Here is a 6,726-nt window from a genome sequence, read left to right as displayed (position 1 = left end):
GAATGTTAATATGGTGGCACGAGTTTGGAGAAGCCCCCAGTCCACTAAGGCACATTGCTTTGCCCTTTAAAAAACTGAAGAGAGCCTTGACTTCCTCACTGCAATTAAGGTTTAGCAGCCCCTTAAGGTTGATTCTGGGGGAGGATGAAATGAACTTGTAATGAACAAGATGAATAACTGTGGCCTTAAGAGGCAGCAAGGGAAATGAAAGGTAGGCTTTTCGGAAGCTCTCTTCTACCTGTGATTTGGTACATAAACACGAATATTTGCAAAGTTATTCTCAGCCACCCAGCCCAGAAGAGGAAAGGTGAACCCTTACAATTAAAGAATTAATGAAATGTGAAGAAAATTGAAGTTAGGTATCAGAGGTAGCATTTTTCAGTATACAAACTGCATGTGTGTGTGAATGACATTGAAGAATAAATAACTCAAAAGTCAATTCACTTCAGTACAGTTTAGATTTTGTAGTTCTGGACAAGCAGTCAGACTCCAAGAAAATATTCTATTCCATTTATGAAAGATGGTTATATTTCAGATCAGATAATAAGTAGAGGAGGTACACAGTTAAGAAGGGCTCTTTACTGGGAAACTCTCAGTGTAGTAGCTCAATATTCATGCTAACGTTCAAAAGATCAGATGATAATTACAATCAGCAAGGCCTATAGTCATTTTTATCTTTTACTATAAGCCTGATAGGGTGATAAGACATTCAATTTCAAGGAAGCCATAAAAATGAATATTATTAACAGCATTATATAACATTCATAGACTGCTTACCTTAAAGTAGACAAAATACTAAACACATTGCATGATTATATCATTTGATTTTCACCAACAATAATTTAACTATCTCCAATATACAAATATGAAAGTTGAGCAATTTGTTTCCATGTCAAGGCTGCCTCAAAAACTCACTCATGCTGTCCGACTCCAAAGCTTTTACTGTCGAGTTCACTTCTCTAGGTGTTCCTGTATTGTCACTGTCTGAGCACAAGGTGGCTGAGGCTTATAGAAGTTGTCTCTTATCCGGGTTTCAGAGTTAGTGGGTGGTAGTCTTGGGATTCAAATCCACATTTCTATGGTTTATAATCAAGGGCATTATCAGAAATTAAGCATGGGGTTCATGAAAACCCAATACAAAACGATATGTTGAGGAAAACAGAGGTTGATGGACAATGACAATTGCTTCAGTTGCCTGGTTTTCTAGGAAACACTGGTAAAATGAACTCTTAACTATTAAGAACCATGCAAATACAGGTTTCATCCTTTCTACTCCATCTGAGCTATAACTGTAATGATGGTTAAAGTTATATCATTTAATGTGGATAAAACACATGCTGATCCCTTTAAAATTTCTTCTGTTCTCATGTCTTTCTGTGTGATGTGTCCTTTCTAAAAACTGAAAGTCCTCCCTGCCCCTGTCTGGTCTGGGTTAGCTTGCCTTGTCAGTATCCATGTTTTTCCTGTTGCTCCCCCACCAGACAGGACCCCCTTGAGCTCATCTGTCAGTTGCCACAATGAGAGATCAAGATCACTCAATGGACGAAATGACATCAGTGGTGAAGATTGAAAAAGGAGTTGGTGGCAATCATGGGGGCAGTGGTAATGGTGGTGGTGCCTTTTCTCAGACTTGAAGCAGCAGTACAGGCAGTACCAACAGCAGTGGAGGAGGAGGAAGGCAGGAATCCCAAACATCCCCTTTGGCTCTTCTGGCAGCAACCTGCAGCAGAATTGAGTCACCCAATGAGAACAGCAACAACTCCCAGGGCCCAAGCCAGTCAGGAGGCACAGGTGAGCTAGACCTTACAGCTACACAACTTTCACAGGATGCCAATGGATGGCAATCATCTCTTTCTCCTCTGGGGATACCCCTACCTCAAAGGAACGGAGTGGCAGCAGCACCAATGGCAGTAATGGCAGTGAGTCTTCCAAGAATCGTACAGTATCTGGTGGTCAGTATGTTGTAGCTGCCACCTCCAACTTACAGAACCAGCAGGTTCTGACCAGACTACCTGGAGTGATGCCTAACATGCAGTACCAAGTAATCCCTCAGTTCCAGACAGTTGATGGGCAGCAGCTGAAATTTGCCACCACTGGAACCCAAGTGCAGTAGGATTGTTCTGGTCAAATACAGATCATGCCATGTGTGAACCAACAGATCATGACAAATCAAGGAAGTGGTGGCAACCTCACTGCTGCTATACCAGACCTACTTCAGCAGGCTTTCCTGCTCCAAGGCCTGGCTAATAATGTGCTCTCAGGACAAACTCAGTATGTGATCATTGTACCAGTGGCCCTGAATGGGATCATCACCTTGCTACCTGTCAACAGTGTTTCTGTAGCTACCTTGACTCCCAGCTCTCAGGCAGTCACGATTAGCAGCTCTGGGTCCCAGGAGACTGGCTCATAGCCTGTCACCTCAGGGATTGCCAGTTCTGCCAACTTGGTATCATCCCAAGCCAGTTCCAGCTCCTTTTTCACCAATGTCAATGGCTACTCAACTATTATTACTACTAGCAACATGGGAATTATGAACCTTACCACCAGCAGATCATCAGGGACCAACTCTTAAGGTCAGACACCCCAGAGAGTCAGTGGGCTGTAGGGATCTGACTCTCTGAACACTCAGCAGAACCAGACATCTGGAGGTTCACTGCAAGCAAGTCAGCAGAAGAAGGGAGAGAAAAAACAGAAGACACAGCAACAAATTCTCACTCAGCCTCAGCTAGTTCAAGAGGGACAAGCTCTTCAGGCCCTCCAAATGGCACCATTGTCAGGGCAGAGCTTCACAACTCAAACTATCTCCCAGGAAATCCTCCAGAATCTCCAGCTTCAGGCTGTTCCAAACTCTGGCCTCATCACCATCTGGACCCCACCAATGGGGCCCAATGGACAGGTCAGTTGGCAGAATCTACAGCTGCAAAACCTCCAGGTTCAAAATCCTCAAGCCCAGACAATCACCTTGGCTCCAATGCAGGATGTTTCCTTGTGTCAGACCAGCAGCAACAACACCACCCTTATACTTCTCGCCTCAGCTGCCTCCGTCCCTGCCAGCACAGTCACTGAATGCTGCTAAGCTCTCCTCCAAGCCAGGCCTCCAGACCATTAACTTCTGTGCATTGGGCACTCCAGGAATCCAGGTGTACAATCTTCCAGGCCTGCCATTGGCGGCTATTGCAAATACCCCAGGTGATCATGGAGCTCAGCTTGGCCTTCACAGATCAGTGGGTGATGGCATGCATGATGAAACAGCAGGTGGAGAGGAAGGAAAGAACAGCCCAGATCCACAACCCCAAGCTGGTCAGAGGACCTGGAAGAAGCATGTACCTTTCCCTAAAGACCCTGAAGGAAGGGGCTCTGGGGATCCTGGGAAAAAGAAGCAGCATATTTGCCACATCCAACACTGTGGCAAAGTGTGCAGCAAGACTTCACATCTACGGGCACATTTGCATTGGCATACAGGCAAGAGCCATTCATGTGTACCTGGTCATCCTGTGGGAAATGGTTCACATGCTCAGATGTGCTACAGAGATACAAGCACACACAAGCATGCACACACACACACACACACACACACACACACACAAGGTGAAAAGAAGTTTACCTGTCCTGAGGGTCCTAAGCACTTTGAGGAGTCACCACCTGTCAAAATATATCAAAACACACCAGAAAAAGAAAGGAGGCTCAGGTGTAACCCTGAGTGTGGGCACTTTGCCCCTGGACAGTGGTCAGGTTCAGAAGGCAGTGGCACTGCTACCCCTTCAGTCCTTATTGCCACCAGTATGGTAGCCATGGAGGCCATCTGTCCAGAAGGTATTGCTCGTCTTGCTAGCAGTGGCATCAATGTCATGCAGACGGCAGATTTGCAATCCATTAATATCAGCAGCAATGGCTTCTGAGGCACCAGGGCAGGAGACATATGGGCTAATACCCATCAATGTTAGGTTTCAAGTTAGCATGGGTCCAAGAGATATGTGGGAAAGAGGGCCACGAGGCATTAAAATACATGGTAATGGGAATTGGGGGGGATACAGGAGAAAAGATGGGGTTCTGGAACATGGCTACATCATCACTGCCTCTTGAAGGTGGGAAACACTAGTGAAAATTCTGTTGGTGTCATCATTTGAAGAGCGTTTGTTTTATTCCAGTTTCTTCTTATACTTCTTACTCTAGCCTCCCCTTGTTACATTTTCCCTTCTCAGCTTTCCCATGGTGAATCCCTCCTTTCCTAAAGCCATCATGCCTCGATGAAGATGTATGATCATTGAAATACTTCTTAACAAAAACAGACTATATAGATATAGATATAGATATAGATATGGATATAGATATAGATATAGGTATAGATATAGGAATAGATAGATAGATAGATAGATAGATAGATAGATAGATAGATAGATTGAGATGCATTCACAGGGGTTGGCTGGGAGGAGGAAGGAGACCATTCTGTGATCAAAGTACTTTGGTTTTATATAATATAATTATACTATATAATATATTATATTATATTATATTATATTATATAATACTATATTATATATAGCCTTATTTCCCTGTGACTGAGCCTTGTTGTGATGCATCAAGCTTTTCTGTAGATGCTGTGTTGGCTTCCCACCAGAGTAAGCATTCATATGCACGCTTTTAGTTTATATATACAGTATATACATAATGGTTTTCTTTTCTCAATTTTGTCTTTTTATTTGGGATCAGCTTCTTGTACTCCTTTCCTTGCTCAAGCCTTTCTGTCTCTCTATCTCTCACTTAGTCACTTCATGTTTTGTTTTGGGCAGTGATCCCTGGATGAGGCACTTCTGTCAGTCTTTGCAAGACCTTAGTTGAGCAGCAGAATGGAAAAACCTTGAGGCCCACTCTGGTGCTTAAGGGAGCTGTGGAGGGGGTGTTCAGAATACTAATCACACAGGCACCTTGGTGCTGGAGAGTCAAAGGCATCTCCCTTTATCAGCTGCTGTAAGCACAAGAACTAGAAGGCTTTCTGTAGAATTGTACATGAGACATTTTGAAGGAAAGAATCTGGAATCTGTATAAGCTATCAAAAAATGATCAAATGGGTAAGGGCTTACAGCAAGTCAAAAATGTGCTCAGAAGCGGAAGTGACGGGTCCTTGGGTTCAGGAGTTAGTGGAGTATTTAATCTTTGTCATCATAGTCTTCCAAGGTAGCTGTAATCCTTGACAAATGGGCTTCTGAGTTCACATTCTTAAAAAGAAGTACACTTCTCTCTTGAACATCTCCAATAGTTCTTTTCCAGTTATTAAAAAGCATCAGCCAATGAATCTCTTCCAGGTTTCCATTTTGCAAAACTCCAAAGCATGTGCTATTCACAAGACAGTGATTCCTAATGGTTTTTACCCCCCGCAACTGTTCCTTGTATATATATGGTATTTCCTACAGGAAAAGGAAGCACATAATCATGGGATTGATAGTCCAGAAAAAAAAAAAGAAAGAAATGTCTTGCCGCTGCAGTTTCTAGGAGAGATTGGGAGAAATCATCCTGCTGTCTGTATGTTCTGATTCCGAAGAGACTGATCCAAAAATTGTAGCAGCAGGGAACTCTCAGTGCACTTGATACTGTGACTTAAATGCAACCAGAATTGTCCTCAAGGTCCAGCCATTAAAAACTCTCTCTTGACTTCTGGGATCTTGTTAGAGAGCTTGTCTCTGTGAAGAAGTGTGGAAATGGCTGTGTGAATGTGTGTAATCTGTTAGGTTGGGGGTAGGTTTTCTGTTAGCTAATATTAAAAGTGATCTGAAATAAAAAAAAATTACCTTGATCTGAAAAAAAATGCAAACTGAATGTTGTACTCTATTTACAATGAAGAGAAGATAAAATAAGGTTTTTATTTGTGAGTTATTGTCTTAGTTCTGTAGCACTCGCATTTTCTTACTTTTTTCTGTAATTGTTTACTCAAAGTATTGATTCTTTTCTCAGTAACATTTTATATCAATATTTAAAAGCTGGTCTTATTACTAAGAATAATAACTATAACTTACTTCATGCCTATAAAACTCTTGTACTTAAATTTTGCTAAGTTTAATCCTCATTACAAATCTGTGGTAAATATGATTATCCCAATTTTAGAAATGAGAAAACTTAAATTTAGAGAGGTTAAATAACTTGTCTAACATGACACAGTCAATTGATTAAAAATTAATAGCTTCTATTTATTGAGGACCTGAGATATCCCAAATCTGCATAATTCTAAATTGGATGCTCATTTTACTACTATAGTGATCCTGCTTTTTCCTTTTTGGAGTAGAGAAACTGCAATTAATAAGTCACAGGCTTTTCCCTGAGAGAACACATAAATAAGGCTCTGGGTTCATGAGGGCAGACATGAGAGCGATGCTCATTCTGTGTGAGACTCCTGCAACATTCACGGGTTCCACTAGCCCAATTCTTTTAAACATTGTCATTGCTGTCTTATTTCATGTGGATAGAACAACAGAGCATCCAATATTGAATCACACAGTAAATTATTTTATCTTATTGCTACAAGGCCACTAGGTGGATGGGTAGGAGTCCCAACATGTTGGGAGCCATGGAAGCTGGAAAATTGGTCAAATGTGTGTAGATAGGACTAGGCCTCAGTGCCTAAAGCAGACAAGCTACCTCAGTCCTGAGAAAAGCATCCTGACTGGTTAATGTCAGCTATTAGTCACAAGGCAACCTGTGTCATGTGTTACTAACTTTGCAAAGGTTTAAACA

General features: G+C 42.1%; 1 pseudogene; it reads left to right on the top strand.

Moving 5' to 3' along the window:
• The first annotated feature begins 1,517 nt into the window (after nucleotides 1–1,517).
• LOC101582039 lies at nucleotides 1,518–3,899 on the top strand (annotated as a pseudogene).
• The last annotated feature ends 2,827 nt before the right edge of the window (nucleotides 3,900–6,726 follow it).

This window comes from Octodon degus, unplaced genomic scaffold (assembly GCF_000260255.1).
Source record: "Octodon degus isolate 3935 unplaced genomic scaffold, OctDeg1.0 scaffold00040, whole genome shotgun sequence".
Lineage (NCBI taxonomy): Eukaryota > Metazoa > Chordata > Mammalia > Rodentia > Octodontidae > Octodon > Octodon degus.
The sequence above is the reverse complement of the archived record's forward strand: the minus strand, read 5'-3'. Positions and strand labels throughout refer to the sequence as shown.